Raw genomic sequence first — 22730 nt, 5'->3', positions numbered from 1 at the left:
AACTCGTGTCCAGTACAGAGGGTCAGGAGAAGTGCATGACCCTTTGTTGTTGACTGAGCTCCATAGTGTTTGTTTAAGACCTGACGATGTGCTTTGATGAGGATTGTGATGACAAGTTTGGATTTTAGATGCATTTGCCCACTTCTCATGGGAAACACTCACATAAATGTACCTATTCCATTTTTCTCACACACCATGTGGTCTATGTCAGAATCAGAGCAGCAGCTCCTAAATATGAAATTAAACAACCAAAAAAAGAAAAATAAGTAAAGAAGAAAGGAAAGTCAGCATGCATGAAAGCAAGCTGAAAAGGTTAAGAGCAAGAGGAAAGTTGTAGAACAGTTTCGGTCTGTTTGGAATGAATTAATCAGACCATTAAACAAATCTTTTAATCTAAAGTATCTCTTTCATTTCTGTACCCATAAAACAAAATGATGGAGAGTTGGTGGCGAAGTCTGCCACTGCTCCCTATTTGTATTACACAGACTGGAGCTCCGACCTCATTAACATTCTGCTGCAGTGGAGGGCCACACATTCAGGCTGAAAGCGTGCAGAAAGTCTCAGCAGTCCTGAGCTCTCACCCAGCTTGACATACAGCACTGAGAAGTTTCTTCCTCTCTTTTAGCTATATATCTCTCTCTGTCTCTCCCCCTCTCTTTCTATCTATCATCACTCACAACTTGAAAAATATAATAAAATCTTTGAAGAGTTTCCCACAACCTTCCTACAAAAAAGACTTAAGTCTTTCCATTTTGATTTGAACAGTTTCAGGGAATGCAGGGACCCCCAGAAGCCCATCTACGGACTTTAAGATAAAGAGTAAGGGAGAAACCAATGCCATTCCCTTATCTCGACTAATATTATAGAGAAACTATCTTCAGATCCTTTAATGGGACATACGCTGTGATACATTTCAACTTAAAGAAATATACAACTTAAGGCCAGGTGTGGTGACTCATGCCTGTAATCCTAGCACTTTAGGAGGCTGAGGCGGGCAGATCACCTGAGGTCGGGAGTTCGAGTCCAGCCTGGCCAGCATGGCGAAACCCTGTGTCTATTAAAAATACAAAAATGAGCTGGGGGTGGTGGCAGGTGCCTGTAATCCCAGCTACTTGGGAGGCTGAGGCACAAGAATCACTTGAAACCCGGAGGCGGAGGTTGCAGTGAGCAGAAATGGCACCACTGCACTCCAGCCTAGACTACAGAGAAAGACTCCATCTCCAAAAAAAAAAAAAAAAAGAAAAAAAGAAAAAAGAAATATACCACATCAGGCCGGGCGCGGTGGCTCACGCTTGTAATCCCAGCACTTTGGGAGGCCGAGGCGGGCGGATCATGAGGTCAGGAGATCGAGACCACGGTGAAACCCCGTCTCTACTAAAAATACAAAAAATTAGCCGGGCGTGGTGGTGGGCGCCTGTAGTCCCAGCTACTCGGAGAGGCTGAGGCAGGAGAATGGCGTGAACCCAGGAGGCAGAGCTTGCAGTGAGCTGAGATTGAGCCACTGCACTCCAGTGTAGGTGAAAACGCGAGACTCCGTCTCAAAAAAAAAAAAAAAAAAAGAAATATACCACCTCAGTGTAATTCACAGTGTTATTAATCGTATATCAGAATAAGAAAAAAGGAAGATTCAATTAAAATTCTCTTATATTTTTTGTCAAAATTACATTGGCAAAGATATATTAAGTTGGGCAGTGGGGAGGCCTAGAGCTAATACTTCTACGAATTGAGCCTATGACTTTGGACAAATCTTTTAATTTCTATGGGTCTTGATTTTCTCATTTGTGAAATGACTTCGCAGAACTGGATGACCTCAAAGGACCATTTCGGTTTTTATTTCCATATTCTTATTTGTTGGTGGTGTCCTAGAGAGAAAATTACAGTGACAGTAAAAATGGGCAAATAAATAAAAGGTACAACAAGAATATAATTACCAGAATGAGACTGCAAAATTCCATAGAAAAACAAGGATGTAAAATGCTGCTGAATTTTACTTGCTGTACAAATAAGTTTCCTCTTTATATTACAGTAAATGCTATTTTATCTTTACACTAAACTGTATGTTCTTGAGGTCATGATTTGCATTTGATTTTTCTATTTTTTTAATCTTCCATGTCTCTTAGTATCGTGCCAACTGCCATGCAGATGATGAAGAAACACTTTTGGTCGAATAAATGGAGGTGTAAAGTAGAAGGTGGAGGGCAGCTTGCTAGCACACAGCAGTGTGGGTGGCCTGGGGCCAGTGCAGTGACTGCTGAAAGGCCAATTTGGTCGAGTTTTAGGAAATTGTAAGTTTTTAGGAGCTGTTTGCTTGATACCAACAGAGAACACTTGGCAGGCTTAATGGAAAAGGAGAGTTTATGTAAAGCTATAATGACACAACATGCCTTCTCCCCCTCGTTTATCTAATCACATCTGCATTTCAGTGTGCCGCTGGCCTGTGGCTTTCCTAAGTTACTGCTGGTCAGCCTTCCAGGAGAATATAAACCTCTCTTCTTTCAGGAAACAAAGGGGATGGTTGGCTAAGGTCCCTCCTAGAATTTACTGCTGCCCATGTCGATCCAGAGATGAGGAATGCCAGATGGGAAGACGAGAGCTTTTTGTCCCTTGAGTAAAAAGAAAAAGAGAGAGAAAAGATTTATCTCATTATGTGGGAATGAAAGAACTAAGCTAGCTGCAAAGTGGGCTGCGCCTTTAAACTTGAGCCTGAAGGTACAGGTGTGAGACCAGATTCAAACAAGGATTCTGCCGTTCCCAATTAGCTCCCAACCTCTCCCTCTCCTTCTCCTTCCTGTCTCCACCTCCTGCCCCACTCTTTCCTCTCCTTTTTGGAATCTAGGAAGATTAAGTGGCCGATTTATCTTTTCGTTGCTGAATTTTAAAGGGAACAGCTAGCTGTGTGATCATATTATTATTTATATTCTGTCACAGAATGTTGACAGATTAATTATGCAACATAGTATAAAAATCAGCAGGCAGCGGAGGTGAGCAGAGGCAAAGTTCATATATTAATAACTCCACTGGGTGGCTGGCACCTGCCCCAGGATGACTGTGGGATCCCTGGAGCTCTATGCCCCAGTTCCTTACCAATAAAGGACTTTCTGTCTTTATTTCACCCTCCTTACAGTTCCAGGTTTCATTGTTTTGGACATAAAAAAGTAATGTTCATGAAGCTTCCTTTGTGCAGTGCTCTAACTAGTTCTAACTAGGTATCCTGAGCCAGACACCCTGACACAGACCATCTTAAAGGAAGTGCATGTGACTGACAGAGCTTCTAGGGTGGACACTTGCTGGAATGAGCAAGTAAGCTGGATGGGGCTCTTTCTCTTAGAACACAGATAATCGTGGTTGCTGGTATCTTTGCATGTCATGCTTTGCTAGTTCTTAGAGAGTATCACAAAGTTAAGAAAGTGGAGCCCCAGTCCTTAAGGAGCTTATAGTTTAGTTGGAGAAGTAAGGTCTCCTTTGGTGATGGTGCATGGAGAAGGGCAGTGTGGGAAGCCTTCCCAGCTTTGTAGCTAACGATTACTGTCTCTTGTTACTTTGCCTCTGTGGACCCCAAGTTCCTTTGGTGATGATGGGGCTAATGCAGTGATCCCTTTGGCCTTTGATAGAGTGAAATTCTCCAGGAAACAACAGAGTGCGATGAGCAACAACTGCTCGCACTGACCTGGGATCCAGGGCTGGCTCCATAGCTGCTTGGTCCTGGGCACGTTACCTAACTAACTGTTCTAAGCCTGTGTTAGTCCATTCTTGTGTCACTGTAAAGGAATATGTGAGGCTGGATAATTTATAAAGAAAAGAGGTTTCATTGGCTTATGGTTCTGCAGGCTGTACAAGAAGTGTGGTGCTGGCATCTGCTTCTGGTGACGCCTCAGGGAGCTTCCACTCATGGTGGAAAGCAATGGGGGACCAGCATGTCACGTGGCCCAAGTAGGGGTAAGAGAGAGACAGGGGGAAGTGCTACGTTCTTTGAAAAACCAGATCTTGCATGAACTGAGTAAGAACTCACTTATCACCAGGGGGATGGTACTAAACCATTCACGAGGGATCTGCACCGTGATCCAATTAGCCCCCACAAAAGGCCGCACCTCCAACACGGGTAATCACATTTCAAGGTGAGATTTGGAGAGGACAAACATCCAAACCATATCGCAGCCACAGTCTTCATTTGTGAAATGCAATGATAACACCACCAGGGTTTGTTATGTTTATGTATACATAAGGTGCATTAGCATGAAGTTAATAGCTAGGCTGTAAAACTACCATAGGTGATGTTCCTGAAAGAAACAGGATGCAGCCAGGCGCAGTGACTCAACGCCTATAATCACAGCACTTTGGGAGGCTGAGGCTGGCGGATCACCTGAGGACAGGAGTTCTAGGCCAGCCTGACCAACATGTGAAACCCTGTGTTTACTAAAAATATAAAAACTAGCCAGGTGTGGTGGGGCATGCCTGTAGTCCCAGCTACTTGGGAGGCTGAGGCGAGAGAATCACTGGAACCCAGGAGGCAAAGCTTGCAGTGATGAGATCGCACCACTGCACCCCAGCCTGGGCGACAGAACAAGACCCTGTCTTTAAAAAAAAGAAAAAGAAAGAAACAGGATGCACTGGGGTCATGTGACAGCCTCTACTGTCCTGGATATTGTCATTTTGTACTTTAACTTGTATATCTAAGGGGTGGCATTCTGTGGTTCGTGGGTGGCAGGTAGCATTTCTGCCATGAAGTATAGCCAGTGTCCCATATGACACCTGTCGATGGAACCTTGGGCTGGCATTCCTTGAAAGAGGCTAAGGGGCACTGCTGTTTTCTAGGAGCCTCTGCAGGATGCCCAGGGCCAGGCACCCGAGGTGCTTTAGTGGGTGCTGAGGAGCAGCAAGATGGATGGTGACAGAAACTTCAGTGGGAGGACATCATTGCATCACTGGAGGCACTTGACTGCCACTCCACAGTGGCACTTGACAGGCAGCCCGCTTTGGAGAGGGGTAAGGTTATCTCAGAGTGCCAGGGAGGCTCAGGTGTCAGATGCCACATGCATGCAGTTTGTCACTGTTCCTCTCGGTGAGTTCGTATGTGTGTGTTTGGTGGTTATTGAAGGAAGAGGAATAGATAATTCTGTAGAGAAGTTCACTTGAACCAATCAGCTATCAGGTCACATAACAAAAAGCTGTTGCAATCACAACACATCAAATCAATTCTGGGAGTGATATACCTTATAATCACGCAATGCAAATAATCAAACTCAATAAGCAAGCAAACCTTCAGTGTCATCAAGCAAAGCTCCAACTACAAGTAGCTCTGATAGCTTTAAATCAGCTCTTTAACTCTTATGCTCCAGCTGCCATAGTCATCGATGTGCTTCCGAAGCCTAGCTGGATAATTTAGCATCCAGAAAGATGCTGCTCTAGTTAACAATTTATCTTCACTTAGCAAGTCAGCTGATTAAATTAACCACTTATTAACATCCCAAGATCATCCATGAGTTAGAAGAAAAAATATCAATTGTAATATACAAAGGCAACTGCTCTCACATTCATTCTGACGGCAGTCCCTCCTGGATGCTCACCTGTGCCAGGTTGGTGGGACTGAATGGGGGAAAACACGAGAAATACACGATATGGCTCTCACCCTCCAAAGTGAATTGGGATAAATGGTATGTACACAACAAATAAAAATACAGTATGGTCAATGTGATGCTATTTGTATTAATCAATAAGAATGTATTAATCACCTACTGTATGTGCAGCCCTGATGATGACCCTACTCCTGGAGGCACAGAAAATGGCAGTCGCTGTCTTGACGGGCACAGTTTGCTGGAGACAGTGAGGAACACGGTGAGGTTGCAAGGGAGAGAGGGAATGACAGGAGGATGTCTAGGAAAGAGGGGAGCCAGTTATTCTAATTTCTGGAAATAAACCTTCAGGGAGCTGAAGTTTTGTGCAACATGCTCGTGCAGCCCCTTTGAGACTGAGATGGTGAACGTTAGCTCCACTTTACAAGCACAGAATGAGAATCACCAAGGGCTTGGGTGTGGACTGGGGTAAAAGAGGAGACGAAAAGGGAGCGAGGCTTGTGGCTTTCCAGCACCATGTCCCACTTCATCATTTGTAACATTGACTATTCTTATTGGTCAGAGCTTGTACAATGAAAAAACACTTTGTACGTTGAGGTAGGGTACCTGGGGAAGTAATTTACTGCTTCTAAGCCATAAGAATACGATTTAATGCATTAGCAATAAATTAATAGAGTTAACAAGAAGTGGGAATTATTTCAGTGTGTGGAGGAGAACAGCAGGGCAGAGTAGACCAGGCTGCGTGTTTTGAACCCATCAGCACTGCATTTGTATGTGTCAGATAACCTTCTAGGAGCTGCCTCATTTAAAATGGACCCCAGTGAAGCTTAACACATAGAGTACAGTCTGTTCAAAATGAGCCAGACTATAGGTAAAATTTGACAGCATGACACAAGATCTTCCCAGACAGGCTGTGTTGTAGGACATAATTCTGGACCAGGAAATTTTTGAAAGTCAAATCCTTGCTATTCTGCTATGACTGCAGACGAGTGGGTGCTAAGTACAGAGACTTTTCTCTCTTTGTCTTTACAAAATTCAATTAAAATGTGCATATGCAGTAAGCTTCCCTTTCAGAGCTCCTGTGGTGATTGATAGAGTTATTTGTAAGTATGTTTAGGCTCAGTGGAATCGCTTAACCCATTGTGGGACATGCAGAAATGGGCAAAGAAAAACAGGCCATAAAAATTATACAGCCGGAGGAGGCTGATAATATCCAGAAGAAAGGAGACGCAGAAAGAGAACTGAGCACATGACGTAAGAATGAGAAGGGATGGAAATGCATCCTCTGTGAATTGTTCATTGTGCCCATTTTCAAAATGAAGAAACTTCTAGAATATGGGTGAGGCACAGTTTTCGATACAAAGCTCATTGCGTGTTTGCCAGTGTGAAGGTTAATTGGGAGGTAAGAAAATGCCACCATGATGCTGAGACTTTTCTATTGCTGCTTTTTGTTGGCCTCACCAGGAACCTGCAGAGACAGAAGAGGTCCTTTGATAGCCACATTTGCAGCCCACGTTGCTCACCGCGATCCGGCAGGTTAATGTACCGCTGCCAGCCCTCCAGAGTGAAGCAATCAGACACACGGCTTGATTGAAATAAAATGAAAGGGGAAGTGGGGGAGGGCAGAGCCTGTGGTTGGTATTTCAGCTACTGGGAAAGCCCTTCTCAAATCAAACCCTCCATGGAAGGCGGGTATTAGCAGGGTGGCTGAGGGGCACCTGCAATGCGGAGATTAATCCCCTTTTTGTTTTCCTTCGGGTCTATCTCGTCACTGCTGAGCGGAAGAATTTATGTTGGCCTCCTTCCTAGAAGGAAGCTGCAGGCTCAGAAAAGAGGATGTGTCATCAGATGTCACCTCTCAGGGTGCCTCTGTTGCTGTCTGTCTGTCGCTCTGCCCCTCCCTAGGTCTCTGCCCCTTCCTGCCAATCAGTTCTACCTTCCTTTCACTCCTCAGAGTTTTATTTCTGTGGCTCGCATTCTGATTTCGTACCAGAGCAAGACGACAGCTCTATTACCAGGTCCCCTGCTCCTCTCCAGTGTGCCCCAGACAGGTATTTGGCGACCAGAGGAGAGCTGAGCTGGGCTTTGATCACGCTCTGCCTCTGCGTCCGCGGAGCTTGCTGGGCCGTGCAGATGTCTTCTGCAAGTGAGCTAAGGCCAGGGAAAAGATCCCTTGGGGGCCACTGGAGATGTAGCTCACAGTGGCCTTCAACATTTTTCTTTAAGCTGTGGAGTCATTTTCTGGAAAATGAAGTATCATTGACAACCTCACTATGTGAAATGGATAGAGGTGGATGTGCTCTTCTTGTACAGGGGCGGGAAGAGGATAGAAGAGGCCTGAAGTTAGCCCACTGAGCCCTCCACCTCCCAGGACCCTCAGGCCACTGAGCACAGGCCCTTATGCAGCCCTGCTCCCGGACCCACCGTGACTGTGATGTCCTGGAGGAATAAGTGCCCTCCTTCCATTCACACAAAGGTTCCCTACAGGCTAGCAAAGGCTACGGCCAGTCCCTGGAAACAGCAAGGATCCTGTTTCCACCCGGATCCTGAAATCCCAGGTTCTCAAATAGGGTCCTACATTTTCACCAAGGAGCTGCACAAGTTCACAGTGTATATGTGACTATTCGTCGCCAGCATGTGCACGGGACCATTTTGGTGTGTGATTTTTTACACACACTTTCCAGGGTGTTTCTGACTAGGGTGCAATTTTAGAAATGAGAGCTTTGGTAGCAAGGTCCTGAGCACAGCATATAAGCTCAGAGTTCTCTGACTTAACGGGACCAAAATGGTCCCGTGCACATGCTGGTGACGAATAGTCACATATACACTGTGAACTTGTGCAGCTCCTTGGTGAAAATGTAGGACCCTATTTGAGAACCTGGGATTTCAGGATCCGGGTGGAAACAGCATGCCTTCCAGGGACTGGCCGTAGCCTTTGCTAGCCTGTAGGGAACCTTTGTGTGAATGGAAGGAGGGCACTTATTCCTCCAGGACATCACAGTCACGGTGGGTCCGGGAGCAGGGCTGCACAAGGGCCTGTGCTCAGTGGCCTCAGGGTCCTGGGAGGTGGAGGGCTCAATGGGCTAACTTCAGGCCTCCTCTATCCTCTTCCCGCCCCTGTACAAGAAGAGCACATCCACCTCTATCCATTTCACATAGTGAAGTTGTCAATGATATTTCATTTTCCAGAAAATGACTCCACAGCTTAAAGAAAAATGTTGAAGGCCACTGTGAGCTACATCTCCAGTGGCCCCCAAGGGATCTTTTCCATGGCCTTAGCTCACTTGCAGAAGACATCTGCACGGCCCAGCAAGCTCCGCGGACGCGGAGGCAGAGCATGATCAAAGCCCAGCTCAGCTCTCCTCTGGTCTCCTACTGCAGACAGTGAAGGCGTTTTGGACCTAAGAACCAGTGTTTCGGAAGATGGCATTTACCCTACAATGGCCGTGCCCAAGGTAAACTCTGGGCTTTGGGCTGCATGGCCTCAATCCAGAGAACAGAGGGACTATTCCTGGCTCCTTCCTGAGCTGCTCTAGCATCCTGCCCAACTGAGCGCAGTTATGCTTCATTTACAAGAAGAGGCAGCGTTAGCTCCTAGCTCATGTGGTGTTAAATAGAGGTGAGATGTAACCCTTTTTTTCTAACAGCACAAAATTCCTTCCTGAAGAGTCACCTTGAAGAGAAATGGTTTCTTGTGCAGAATTGCAGTCTGGGCAGTTAAGTCAGAGAACTCTGAGCTTATATGCTGTGCGTTTTCATTGACTGACTGTGGCTTTTTGGAGTATTACATTTCCTCTCTGTTATTGTTAATTGATGAAGTCTCACAAGTTCACTAGGGGATAAACTTATGCTGACAAGAGCTGTGTGCGTGAACGGTGCCATGCAGACTTCCTTAGATATAAACGAGTGGTGCCATGCAGACTTCCTTAGATGTAAATGAGCGTGGTGGGAGCCTCATGGGGACTCTCAGAAGCCTAAACATAACAAATAAACACGATAATAGGATTAATTGCTTGTCTTGCATTCTCACCTATTCCTTTTTGTGCCTTCAGAGTCCATAGTAAGTCACTGGTCTATTTAACTGCATTTCCTCTGCTGAATAATTGGCTAATTGATTTATTACAGGCGTGGCCTCTCTGCTTTCTATTCCTTAGCATCCTGCAGTTAGCTTTGTTACCTTCTTGGCCCTGTTTATTGCATCCCCATCGTGCAAGAAACAGGAATATTTGGCACTAAGCAGATGGGAAAAAATGCATTGTATAGATATCAAAGCATAGTGGTTAAATGTTGTTCTCTTCTGAGGTGGATGGCTCCCAAGACCCTGGTGCTTTTTGAAATATGCTCTAACTAACCTATTTTTCGATGTGAACAAAGGGCTCAGTGGATGAAGGTTATTTTCAAGTAGCCCTCAAGGTTAAAGTTGGTTGCTCTTCCAGATGGTTTCTATCTAATTCTTTGGATTATGATACTGAACTACCCTGCGATCAGGAGTCCTAGTGCCAAGAATAACAAGAAGTGGAAGCCAGCTACAGTGAGGGCTGCTGCTCTCTGGGCAGGCAGAGATTTAAGGGTCAAGGCCAGACCATATGGTCTATCAAGGCCCTGCTGCCTTAACCCCAGGAAATACAAATCAACTCACAGAACCGCTCATCATCCCTGCTTCCTATTGCGTCAATCACTGGGCCCCCTGAGTCCCCCCTTCTCCAATTCTTTCTTGCACTAATTTTTGCCACGGGCTTCTTTCTGCAGTTGCCAGTTCAATTCCAGCTGCCCATGCTTCCAGTAGGCTCTTCAGAAACGTGTTTCTAATGGCCACAGAGTCGAATGGGACAGTGAGGAGCAGAGGACTCCTTGGCTTAGCAACCCCAGGGGGAGGTATTTTTTTTTTAGTCTAACCTGAAAGCAGGTGACTCAAACACCTGTAACTTAGCCACCTGGTAGGAAAATCAGGTGGGAAATTAGTTCTCCCATGAAAGGCTTATTATTTCTGTGTGCTTGGCAAGGAAGTAAACCTGGGGAAGTTGGGAAGAGACCATTTGAGAAAGTCAAAATGTATCTCAGTATCTATTTCTTGTTTTTCCTCCATCCCTTGCTTTTTCCCTCCCTCCGTGTCTTTCCTCCTCTCTCTCTTCCTCCCCTCTGTCCTTCCTTCCTTATTCTGGAGGCAATTGCTCCAGCACAAAACTAACTAACTAACTAACTTCAAGTATTTGCTATCTTTTCAGCAAGGATGTAACAAAACTAAACACACTCAACAAAAACACAAGTTCCATGAGAGCAGGAATTCGTGTCTGTTTGGTAGTGCAGTATCCCCAGCATTTCAGACAAGTGTTTGGGACCCAGTAAGTGTTCAACAAGTTATTTGTTGACTTCTGAATAATTATGCAATATTTGATAATAAAAGCTGAAATTCTGATTTTTTTTCTTTCCTCTAATAATGCCTCCCTATATGAAATCTGAAGGATCTTGCTTCAGAATCATTTAACACTGGCTGTCATTTCCTTACCTTCCCCAGAGTCACACTCAGCACACCCCCCCAGGGTGCAGACCATTACTTCCAGTCTTCTCCCCATGATGCCCGTGTGAACATCTTCAAAACAGCATTTGAAGAGATGCTGTTGTGTTCCCATGTGCAAGGTCTCAATGGACTGGAATCTTGTAAATGCCTACAACCTGTATTCCACTCACTTTCTTTCACAGTAGATGATGAGGAAATGAGATGTAAGTTGTGTTTGTCTCTACCACAGAGATAAAAGAAGAGTGATCCAGTGCTTTGACCTTAGCATCAAAGTCAGCTTTGGTGGGGCGCGCCGAGTCTCCCACATGCGTGTCTGCGGCTTCCTTCCGTCCCGCCTTTACATGCGGAGGATTTATATTCCTTGGTTATGCTACTGGACTGGCCCACCCAAAGGCAGCGTCTACTTTGAGGGTAGGGGCAGATATTGAAAAGAGAATTCCATCTCACTCATTGCTTTTGTTTTTGACAATGGGCAGCTGTGTGTGAACTATGGGAGGGTGCAGCAGCCTGGTGTTGAGGAAGGTAGTTTGTCTTGTTGAGTGAGTGTGGTTCTGGAGTTCAGTGACCCCTTACTGAGGCTCCAGTCACAAAGTCTTGTTTATGGGGATGTCTGGATGCTTTTCTTTATTAAAACTACTCAGCATGTGAGGCAGGAGAATGGCGTGAACCTGGAAGGCGGAACTTGCAGTGAGCCAAGATCACACCACTGCACTCCAGCCTGGGCAACAGAGCAAGACTCTGTCTCAAAAAAACAAAAAAAAACAGAAAACGAAAAACAAAAAAATACAAAAAAAACTACTCAGCATAGTAGTTTTTTGTGCAGACCCTAATAACACAGTGGGCAAACCCAATACCCCCACATCCCCTTTCCCATTCCCAGTGGTGCAGCAGCGACCACAAACCCTCTCAGCAGCACAGCCTCCTCACCTCACAGAGCACTTGCAGAGCTGACCTTCAAGAGCAATTTCAGTCAGGAATGGAGAAGCTCAATTGTTCATAAACCTGACATTTATTACTTGGAGATTCTTGCTCTACAGTACAAGCCGCTCTTTACGATTTTATCAAATAAAGGGCTCCTTTCATCTGTGTCCCACTTTCTCCTCCCGCTTCTTCCCACCACCCACTGCTTTCACCTACCTGTGGGCTTGGCAAGGGGCAGCAATGTAAGATTTAAGGAACTTCACCTGGGGAGCCCGGGTCTCCTTGCTGGGGGCCTGGCTGGCACTCAGAGCAGAAGGTGTATGCTTCGTTTTCCTTCTTTTATTCAAGCAGCAGTGAGCGTGAAAGGAGATAGACAGTGGTGTTGCTTCCTCCTTTAAATGCCTTACCTTCTCTTGGACATTTTCTAGGTCACCAGGTCAGAGTAACACTGAGAGTAAATCTATTGCAAGCATTCAGAGACTGAATGGTTTGCAAATGATAGCTACACACATTAATTGTTTCCCAGTTTAAAGAATGAGAGCACTCAGTGTAGATACATGTAGTTGTATTATTTAATGGACAGTACCCCAAATTGTAGAAGCCTCAGTGCTTCCCAGGTTGCTTTAATTGAGTTCATATTTTGGAGGATGGATAGTTCAGTGGGGAGGAGTTAAATGAATCACTCCATGTCCTACTACAAAACAGTTGATAGTGTCATGTAGAGATCGAGGGAATGGGGGCAAGCCATTCACCAGTTCTGAATCATAGATGGTCTTTTGGACAGTTATAGAATCTAAACTGGGCAGGGTGGAGCTTTAGGGAACTGGGAATAGTCTAAAATCAGAACAATAAATAGAAGCCCTTGAAGCGTCTCCAATAGAATGAGCAGGTACTTTGTTAACAAGAAAAAGCTGAGTACACTGGTGTTTCGAAAGCAGCCATGGAGAAGACTTGTAAATATACCACAGCGTGTACGTGTACCTTTGTTTGACTTCTGACACTGGGTCAACACCTTCTCTTTCAGACTGCGTCTGCTGACTGGAAACTGGTGTCTCCTTGAATAGACAATATTCTGACGGTATCACTCTTGATTTCTACTTTGAATTTCTTTAAAGTCGAGCATGAGGGTGAAGGTTCCTAATGTGAACCAATCTGAGTATAAAATATTTCTAGACTCTATGATTTTTCCCCATCCCTACTAGGTTTTTCCCCTATATTTAATTCAACTTGCAGGAGGGTTTTTTTTTTCCAAGCTATTTTATTGAATATTTCTAAAATATTCTACTTACTTTTCATAGAAACAACAATTCTCTTTTTACACTCAGATTGTATCAGTTTGTGAGGGTTTTAGGTAAATTATGTAATTAAGTGAACACGTACACCTGGTAAGCACAGATTTTTGGAAATGATGCAGCTGACTGTTGGTAAGCATATGGCTCAACTAGTAAATGCACGAGCACCTGGGTAAGCCAGAGGGCGCAACTGGCATAGACTGGGAATTCAGCACATTATGGAAGTCAGTCCCCATGACTACCAGAGAGTGGAGAAGGCTGGGTAACTCAGTATGTCAGCTAAATAGAAGTTCAGCAGGAATTAGTGGAGAACTTTTGGTGCCGGCTTCAGGTGGACTCATGGTTTCTGAATTTCTGTGCTAATATTAGTTATTGACCTCAGAGAAATCCCATAACCTCTCAGAGCTTCAGTTTACTCATGTGTAAAATAAGGCTATTACTAACGCATGTGAGCATGCATATACACATGTGTGCGTGCACACACACACACCACCCAGGGCTCCTTAACGAAGGTCGAATAAACTAACATGTTTGGTTGCTCTTGTAACTGTAAATAGTCTACATATATAAACTCCTTTTTAACTTTTTACCTTAAAATAATTTTACACTTACAGAAAAATTTCCAGAATAGTACAAAAGCACTCACTAACCCTCTAAAAGATTTGCCTACTGTTAACATTTTGTCACATTTGTTTTATCATCATTTCTAGGAATGGATAGATGGGTAGATAGATAAACATAGATAATGTACATATCCGTGTGAATCAATATTTTTCTGACCATTTCAGATATAGCTGCAAACATCATAGCCCTTTTCTCCAACACTTCAATGTGTTTATCTTAAGAACAAGATATTCTCTTACCATTATAAAAGTCAGGATATTTAACGTTTAAACAACATTATCATATAATATGTAGATATTATTCAGAATTTTCCATTTTTCCTAGTAATATCTTTTATAATATTTTTCTTCCATCTTGGATCTGGTACAAGATCACACAATGCATCTAGTTGTCATATATTTTTTAATGGTTTTAGCCTTCTTCTGTCAAGGCATTGTCCCTGTCATGGTCTGAAATGTTTGTGTACCCCAAAATATATACTAAAATCCTAATCCTCAATGTGAGGGGTTAGGAGGTGGAGGCTTTGGGAAGTGATCAGGTCATGAGGGTGGACAATTGATGATGGGGTTAGTACCCTTATAAAAGGGGCTCAAGAGAGATTTCTGCCCCTTCTACTATGTGAGGTTCCAGGAAAAGAGTTTGTCTGATATGTCCTGGACTCAGGTTATACATTTATGATCAGGAATACCATATACATGAAAGTTCACGGTAGGAGGACATGCTGTTGGCATGTCTCATTATTGGTGATGCTAGCAATGATCACTTGGTTAAGGAAGTATCTGCCAGGATTCTCCACTTTAATGTTACCATTTTTCTGAGATTAGTAAGTAATTGCTGGAAAGATATTTTCAGACTATGTAAATAACTTTCCTTCATCGAATTTCTGTGTAGCAGCCTTTGATAATTCTCACCTGAGCTGGTTGTCACTGGTATGGATGCATGATGCTGGCTTTTCTTCCCTGATGCCATCATTCTTTATATAGTTATTAGTTGACATATTTCTGTAAGGAAGAACTTTCCCTTTTAGAACATTTATTTAGATTTTTTTTTAATTATAAGCATGGGACCATGACATTTTATTCTATTCAATAGATTATAATCAATTTATGTTATTTGTTTTGATTTCATTTGTCCTAGATTTGGCCAGTTAGTGTCCCATCAAGCTGGCCCTGTGCTATTTTGATGTGTGCTCATTATTTTTTGCACATTTTCTTTCTCTCTGGCATGACAGAACATTTTAGACCTCACTTCTGCTTTCTCTTTCCAGCCCTGAAGTCAAGCCTGTCTTCAAGAAAACCTAGTTCTCTTGAGTAGTGGTTGGTATTTAGGAACCAAGATCAAGGTGCTAGCTGTTTTCAATACTGCTAGGGCATCATTGTCTCTAGAAAGCAGAAATAGGGAGACATAAGATATTTTTTTAAATCTCTTTCTGGGATATTTTCCTTCTTTTACCTTCCTGCCATCACCATCACACTCATATTCCTCATTGATGAAAAATATTGTTATAGATTTGGACTATGCTTCTATCTAAGCTTAGAAAGATAATCAACTCCAGTGTTCTTGTTCTTCTGATAGCTAAGAAGGAAAGATTGTCCTCAGGGCTAAATTCAGGAGCAAACAAGTAAGAATCTGCTCATATCAGGAATTAAGAGATGGGAATAACAGGAATCCCTGCCATCGGTATTTACACGGAGAGCCACTGTAGATTCTCACGCCTCGTGGTTGATAATGTCACAGGTCTAGAAATCTCACATTAAAGCTCCAAAGTTCCTGGGAGAACTTCTCCTTTAGGGAATGTTTTGGATAATAAAAATATTATTATGAGATCTTAATACTTATAATTATGTTACAGATTGTACTCCCTGACGACTTCTTGTTTACTTATTACTCACATTAGCCCTCCTCTTGAAGCCCTGTGGCAACTAAGAACAGAAACAAGAATGTGGATGAGGTCAAAGTCCAGTAAGGACTTTACTACCCTGAAACCCAGGGCTCTAGAGCCGTACAGTCTTGTCAGATGCATCTTAGGCTTCCTGCCACCACCATCATCATATCTAGATCCTGTGGCCTTTCTTGGGGAGAGGTTGGGTCAGCAAAACGAATGCTAGCTCCCTCATGCCTACCTTCTGAGGAGAGGAATGTGTCTTACCCAATCAAATGCAAGGGAGAAATCAAAGAGGCTTTGAGGACAGTGTCAGAGGCAGGCATGAGGCTCTGCCTGAGCTACGCTGGCTGTGCACAAGCCCTGGTAGAGCAATGAAACAAGTTACCTTGCTAGAATGTGAATTTTGCAGAGCACAGGGAAAATACCAGATCACATTTGAGCTTAATTGTCCTTACATGGAGCCTGAAGAATGGCAGACTCTTACTAGTCAGCAAAGCCACTTCTCTTGCACTGGGGAGGAGTGAATGAGAGGCTGAAAGAGCTAACAGATGTGCTCATCCAATCTGGCTTTCTTCTGCTCAGTGGAACAGAGGTCCTCCACGGAAACACAGGGAGGAGTGAGAAAATACTTCTATCTCCTAAATTCTTACTATGTGCTGGCTTTTATGATGAGGGATTTACATGCATTATCTAGTTTCATTCTCATGATAACTTTATAAAGTAGGTATTGGTATCAACATGTTACAAGTGGGGAACCTGATCCCTGGAGGTTAAGCCATATCCCACAGCTCATACATGGAAAATAATATCTAAAACCAGGTCTTCTCTCTGCAGTCATGCAGTCGGTCACCAGTTTTAGGGAATGCCACCAATCTTAGGGAAGATTACTTCCCCAGCAGGTAGGGTGAGTAGGCCCATGAAGAAAGGCTCACAGGCTGTGCATGCACTTGTTGGGTTGGGCAGTGAGCAGCAATGGTGGAGTGGGAGGAAGGATGAACACAAAACCTCACCCACTCTACGCTTCCACTTTCTGGCCAGCCCTGAGCCACAGGCATCTCAGTGCTAACTCCTCATTTCAAAGCTTATGACCACAGCGGAGCTGGTAATAGGCATTTCTTTGATTTTCTAATTATTTTCCTTTTTCCTCTTTGGAACATCTCTGTGCTGGGAGATCAATATCTCCTGCTAATCAGCTACCCAGCAGCTTAAAGAACATCTCAACATACTCACTTAAATTTTCATAAGGTGACTGGCATAATGCCTTTGAGGCCTAGAGGGAGCCCTGGTAGTCATCAGGCAAAGCAAGACTTCTGAGGCCAGAAAGTGGTTGCCTTCATATTCACAAGCTGATTTATTTATCATTGAGTTCTAGTGTTTGTGAGCAAAGTGAGTTCTCTTTGTGGTAAGATGAGAAATGAAAGAGGGGAAGGCATGGCTCAGCAGGAGCCAGCAAGACAGCAGCTTAGCGTGGCCACTTTCCTAGGAATGACAGCTCCTGTGCTTAGCTAGGCAGGGCTGCATGAACAACACCAAGGGCACTCTCCAGGGCTCTGCCACACAGAAACCTGGGACATTCCAGCAGCACCGTGTCTGTCTGAGTTCTTTTTTTCCCCCTCTTATTCTGTATTAATCAGTAGCTCCTTTCAGATGTTTACAACTCATTACATCAGATGTAGTCATTCTATGCATCACTAACAGTATCTCCCTAAAGATGCCCTCAGATAGCTAGCTCTTCCTGGACTTCTCATTTAAAAGAACATTTTGATCATAAGAAGCCACAATGCATAGTGGAAAGAGCATCACTTTTCAAATTAGGCAAATGTGGGCGCAATCTTAACTCCACCACTTACTAGCTGTGAACCTCAAGAAATCTGGATCTCAAATCCCTCCTGTAATATATTAATATGTATAATTAGTACTATTACTAAAATGAAAATAGTATTGAGTAGATTAAATGATTTAATCAATGTAAAGGCCTTGAATAATGGGGGCCTGGCAAGATGGCCAAATAGAAACAGCTTCAGTCTGCGGCTCCCAGCAAGACCAACACAGAACGCAGGCCATTTCTGCATTTTCAACTGAGGTACCCAGTTCATCTCATTGGGACTGGCTAGACAGTGGGTACAGCCCATGGAGGGCAAGCAGAAGCAGGGTGGGGTGTCGCCTCACCCGGGAAGCACAAGGGTTCAGGGAACTCCCTCCCCTAGCTAAGGGAAGCCATGAGGGACTGTGACACGAGGGACGGTGCTATCTGGCCCAGATACTATGCTTTTCCCACGGTCTTCGCAACCCGCCGACCAGGAGATTCTTTCAGGTGCCTACACCACCGGGGCCCTGGGTTTCAAGCACAAAACTGGGTGGCTGTTTGGGCAGACACTGAGCTAGCTGCAGGTGTATTTTTTTTTTTTTTTTGAGACGGAGTCTCGCTCTGTCGCCCAGGCTGGAGTGCAGTGGCGCAGTCTCGGCTCACTGCAAGCTCTGCAGGTGTATTTTTTTGTACCCCAGTGGCACGTGGAACACCAGTGAGACAGGACCATTCACTCCCCTGGAAAGGGGGCTGAAGCCAGGAAGCCGAGTGGGCTTGCTCAACAGATCCCACCCCCATGGAGCCCAAAAATGCTAAGATTCACCAGGTTGAAATTCTCGCTGCCAGGACAGTACTCTGAAGTTGACCTGGGACTCTCGAGCTTGATGGGGGGATAGGCATCCACCATTACTGAGGATTGAATAGGCGGTTTTCCCTTCACAGTGTAAACAAAGCCACAAGGAAGTTCGAACTTGGTATAGAACCCACTGCAATGCAGCAAAGCCGCTGTAGCCAGACTGCCTCTCTAGATTCCTCCTCTCTGGACAGGGCATCTCTGAAAGAAAGGCAGCAGCCCCAGTCAGGGGCTTACAGATAAAACTACCATCTCCCTGGGACAGAGCACTTGGGGAAGGGGCAGCTATGGCTTCAGCTTTAGCAGACTTAAACGTTCCTGCCTGCCAGGTCTGAAGAGAGCAGCGGATCTCCCAGCACAGGGCTCAGGCTCTGCTAAGGGACACACTGCCTCCTCAAGTGGGTCCCTGACCCCTATGTCTCCTCTGTGGGAGACAACTCCCAGCAGGGGTCGGAAGACACCTCATACAGGAGAGCTCCAGCTGGCATCTTGGTGGGTGCCCCTTTGGGATGAAGCTTCCAGAGGAAGGAGCAGGCAGCAATTTTTGCTGTTCTGCAGCTCCTGCTGATGATACCCAGGGAAACAGAGTCTGGAGTGGACCTCCAGCAAACTCCAGCAGACCTAGAGAAGAGGGGCCCGACTGTTAGAAGGAAAATGAACAAACAGAAAGTGATAGCATCAACATCAACATAAAAGATGCCCACGCAAAAACCCATCCGAATGTCACCAACATCAAAGACCAGAGGTAGATAAATCCATGAAGATGAGGAAAAACCAGTGCAAAAGGGCTGAAAATTCCAAAAACCAGAATGCCTCTTCTCCTCCAAAGGACCACAACTCCTCGCCAGCAATGGAACAAAACTGGATGGAGAATGAGTTTGATGAATTGACAGAAGTAGGCTTCAGAAGGTGGGTAATAACAAATTCCTCCAAGCTAAAGGAGCATGTTCTAACCCAACGCAAGGAAGCTAAGAACCTTGATAAAAGGTTACGGGAACTGCTGACTAGAATAAGCTGTTAAGAGAAGAAGATAAATGATGTGATGGAGCCGAAAAAACACAGTACGAGAACTTCGTGAAGCATACACAAGTATCGATAGCTGAATCGATCAAGCAGAAGAAAAGATATCAGAGACCAAAGATCAACTTAATGAAATAAAGCATTAAGACAAGATTAGAGAAAAAAGAATAAAAAGGAACGACCAAAGCCTTCAAGAAATAAGGGACTATGTGAAAACGCTAAACCTACGTTTGATAGGTGTATCTGAAAGTGATGGGGAAAATGGAACCAAGTTGGAAAACATACTTTATGATATTATCCAGTAGAACTTCCCCAATCTAGCAAGACAGGCCAACATTCAAATTAAGGAAATACAGAGAACACGACAAAGATACTCCTCGTGAAGAGCAACCCCAAGACACATAATCACCAGATTTACCAAGGTTGAAATGAAAAAAAAAAAAATGTTAAGGGCAGCCAGAGAGAAAGGCCAGGTTACTCACAAAGGGAAGCCCATCAGACTAAAAGCAGATCTCTCTGGAAAAACCCTACAAGCCAGAAGAGAGTGGGGGCCAATATTCAACATTCTTAAAGAAAAGAATTTTCAACCCAGAATTTCATATCCCGCCAAACTAAGCTTCACAAGCAAAGGACAAATAAAATCCTTTACAGACAAGCAAATGCTGAGGGATTTTGTCACCACCAGTCCTGCCTTACAAGAGCTCCTGAAGGAAGCACTAAATATGGAAAGGAAAAACCGGTACCAGCCACTGCACAAACATACCAAAATATAAAGGCCATCGACACTATGAAGAAATTGCATCAACTAATGGGCAAAATAACCAGATAGCATCATAATGACAGGATCAAATTCACACATAACAATATTAATCTTAAATGTAAACAGGCTAAATGCCCCAATTAAAAGACACAGACTGGCAAATTGGATAGAGTTGAGACCCATCAGTGTGCTGTATTCAGGAGACCCATCTCACGTGCAAAGGCACACATAGGCTCAAAATACAGGGATGGAGAAATATTGCCAAGAAAATGAAAAGAAAAAAAAAGCAGAGGTTGCAATCCTAGTCTCTGATAAAAAAGGCTTTAAACCGACAAAGATAAAAAAGAAGCAAAGAGGGGCATTACATAATGGTAAAGGGATCAATGCAACAAGAAGAGTTAACTATCCTAAATATATATGCACCCAATACAGGAGCACTCAAATTAATAAAGCAAGTTCTTAGAGACCTCCAAAGAGACTCAGACTCCCACACAATAAGAGGGGGAGACTTTAACACTCCACTGTCAATATTAGACAGATCAATGAGACAGAAAATTAACAAAAATATTCAGGACTTGAACTCAGCTCTGGACTAAGTGGACCTCATAGACATCTACAGAACTCTCCACCCCAAATCAACAGAATATACATTCTTCTCAGCACCACATAGCACTTGTTCTAAAATTCACCTCATAATTGGAAGTAAACACTCCTCAGCAAATGGAAAAGAATGGAAATCATAATCAACAGTCTCTCAGACCACAGTACAATCAAATTAGAACTCAGGATTAAGAAACTCACTCAAAACTGCACAACTACATAGAAACTGAACAACCTTCTCCTGAATGACTACTGGGTAGGTAAAAAAATTAAGGAAGAAATAAATAACTTCTTTGAAACCAATGAGAACAAAGACACAACATACCAGAATCTCTGGGACACAGCTAAAGCAGTGTTTAGAGGGAAATTTATAGCATTAAATTCCCACATGAGAAAGCGGGAAAGATCTAAAATTGGCGTCCTCATATCACAATTAAAAGAACTAGGGAAGCAAGAGCAAACAAATTCCAAAGCTAGCAGAAGGCAAGAAATGACTAAGATCAGAGTAGAACTGAAGAAGATAGAGACACAAAAAACCCTTCAAAAAAATCAATGAATCCAGGAGCTGGCTTTTAGAAAAGATTACCAAAATAGATAGATTGCTAGCCAGACTAATAAGGAAGAAAAGAGAGAAGAATCAAAGAGACGATAAAAAATGATAAAGGGGATATCACCACTGATCCCAAAGAAACACAAACTACCCTCAGAGAATATTATAAACACCTCTACACAAATAAACTAGAAAATCCAGAAGAAATGGATAAATTCCTGGACACATACACCCTCCCAAGACTAAACAAGGAAGTAGTCAAATCCCTGAATAGGCCAATAACAAATTCTGAAATTGAGGCAGTAATTAATAGCCTACTAACCAAAAAAAGCCCAGGACCAGAGAGATTATCAGCCCAATTCTACCAGAGGTGCAAAGAGGAGCTGGTACAATTCCTTCTAAAACTATTCCAAACAATAGAAAAAGAGAGACTCCTCCCTAATTCATTTTATGAGGCCAGCATAATCCTGATACCAAAACCTGGCAGAGACACAACAAAAAAAGAAAATTTCAGTCCAATATCCCTGATGAACATCGATGCGAAAATCCTCAATAAAATACTGGCAAACTGAATCCAGCAGCACATCAAAAAGCTTACCCACCATGATCAAGTGGGCTTCCTCCCTGGTATGCAAGGCTGGTTCAACATACACAAATCAATAAATGTAATCCATCACATAAATGGAACCAATGACAAAACCACATGATTATTTCAATAGATGCAGAAAAGGGCTTTGACAAAATTCAACCCCCCTTCATGCTAAAAACACTCAATAAATTAGGTATTGATGGAGTGTATCTCAAAATAATAAAAGCTGTTTATGACAAACCCACAGCCAATATCATACTGAATGGGCAAAAGATGGAAACACTCCCTTTGAAAACTGGCACAAGACAAGGATGCCCTCTCTCATCACTCCTATTTAACATAGTATTGGAAGTTCTGGCCAGGACAATTAGGCAACAGCAAGAAATAAAGGGTATTCAAACAGGAAGGGAGGAAGTCAAAATGTCTCCGTTTGCAGATGACATGATTGTGTATTTAGAAAACACCATCGTTTAAGCCCAAAAACTCCGTAAGCTGATAAGCAACTTCAGCAAAGTCTCAGGATACAAAATCAATGTGCAAACACCACAAGCATTCCTATACACCAATAATAGACAAACAGAGAGCCAAATCATGAGTGAACTCCCATTCACAATAGCTACAAAGAGAATAAAATACCTACGAATCCAACTTACAAGGGATGTGAAGGACCTCTTCAAGAAGAACTACAAACTACTGCTCAAGGAAATAAGAGAGGACAGAAATGGAAAATCATTCCATGCT

The 22730-nt window shown here is 43.6% G+C and overlaps 1 protein-coding gene across 9 annotated transcripts in view; it reads left to right on the top strand.

Moving 5' to 3' along the window:
- OPCML (opioid binding protein/cell adhesion molecule like) overlaps positions 1–22730 on the top strand; it is a 1146349-nt gene that overhangs the window by 784444 nt on the left and 339175 nt on the right. The gene's annotated exons all lie outside the window — the stretch shown is intronic.

Source organism: Symphalangus syndactylus, chromosome 3 (genome assembly GCF_028878055.3).
Source record: "Symphalangus syndactylus isolate Jambi chromosome 3, NHGRI_mSymSyn1-v2.1_pri, whole genome shotgun sequence".
NCBI classification, from domain to species: domain Eukaryota; kingdom Metazoa; phylum Chordata; class Mammalia; order Primates; family Hylobatidae; genus Symphalangus; species Symphalangus syndactylus.
This window is presented reverse-complemented; position numbering and strand designations above follow the sequence as displayed.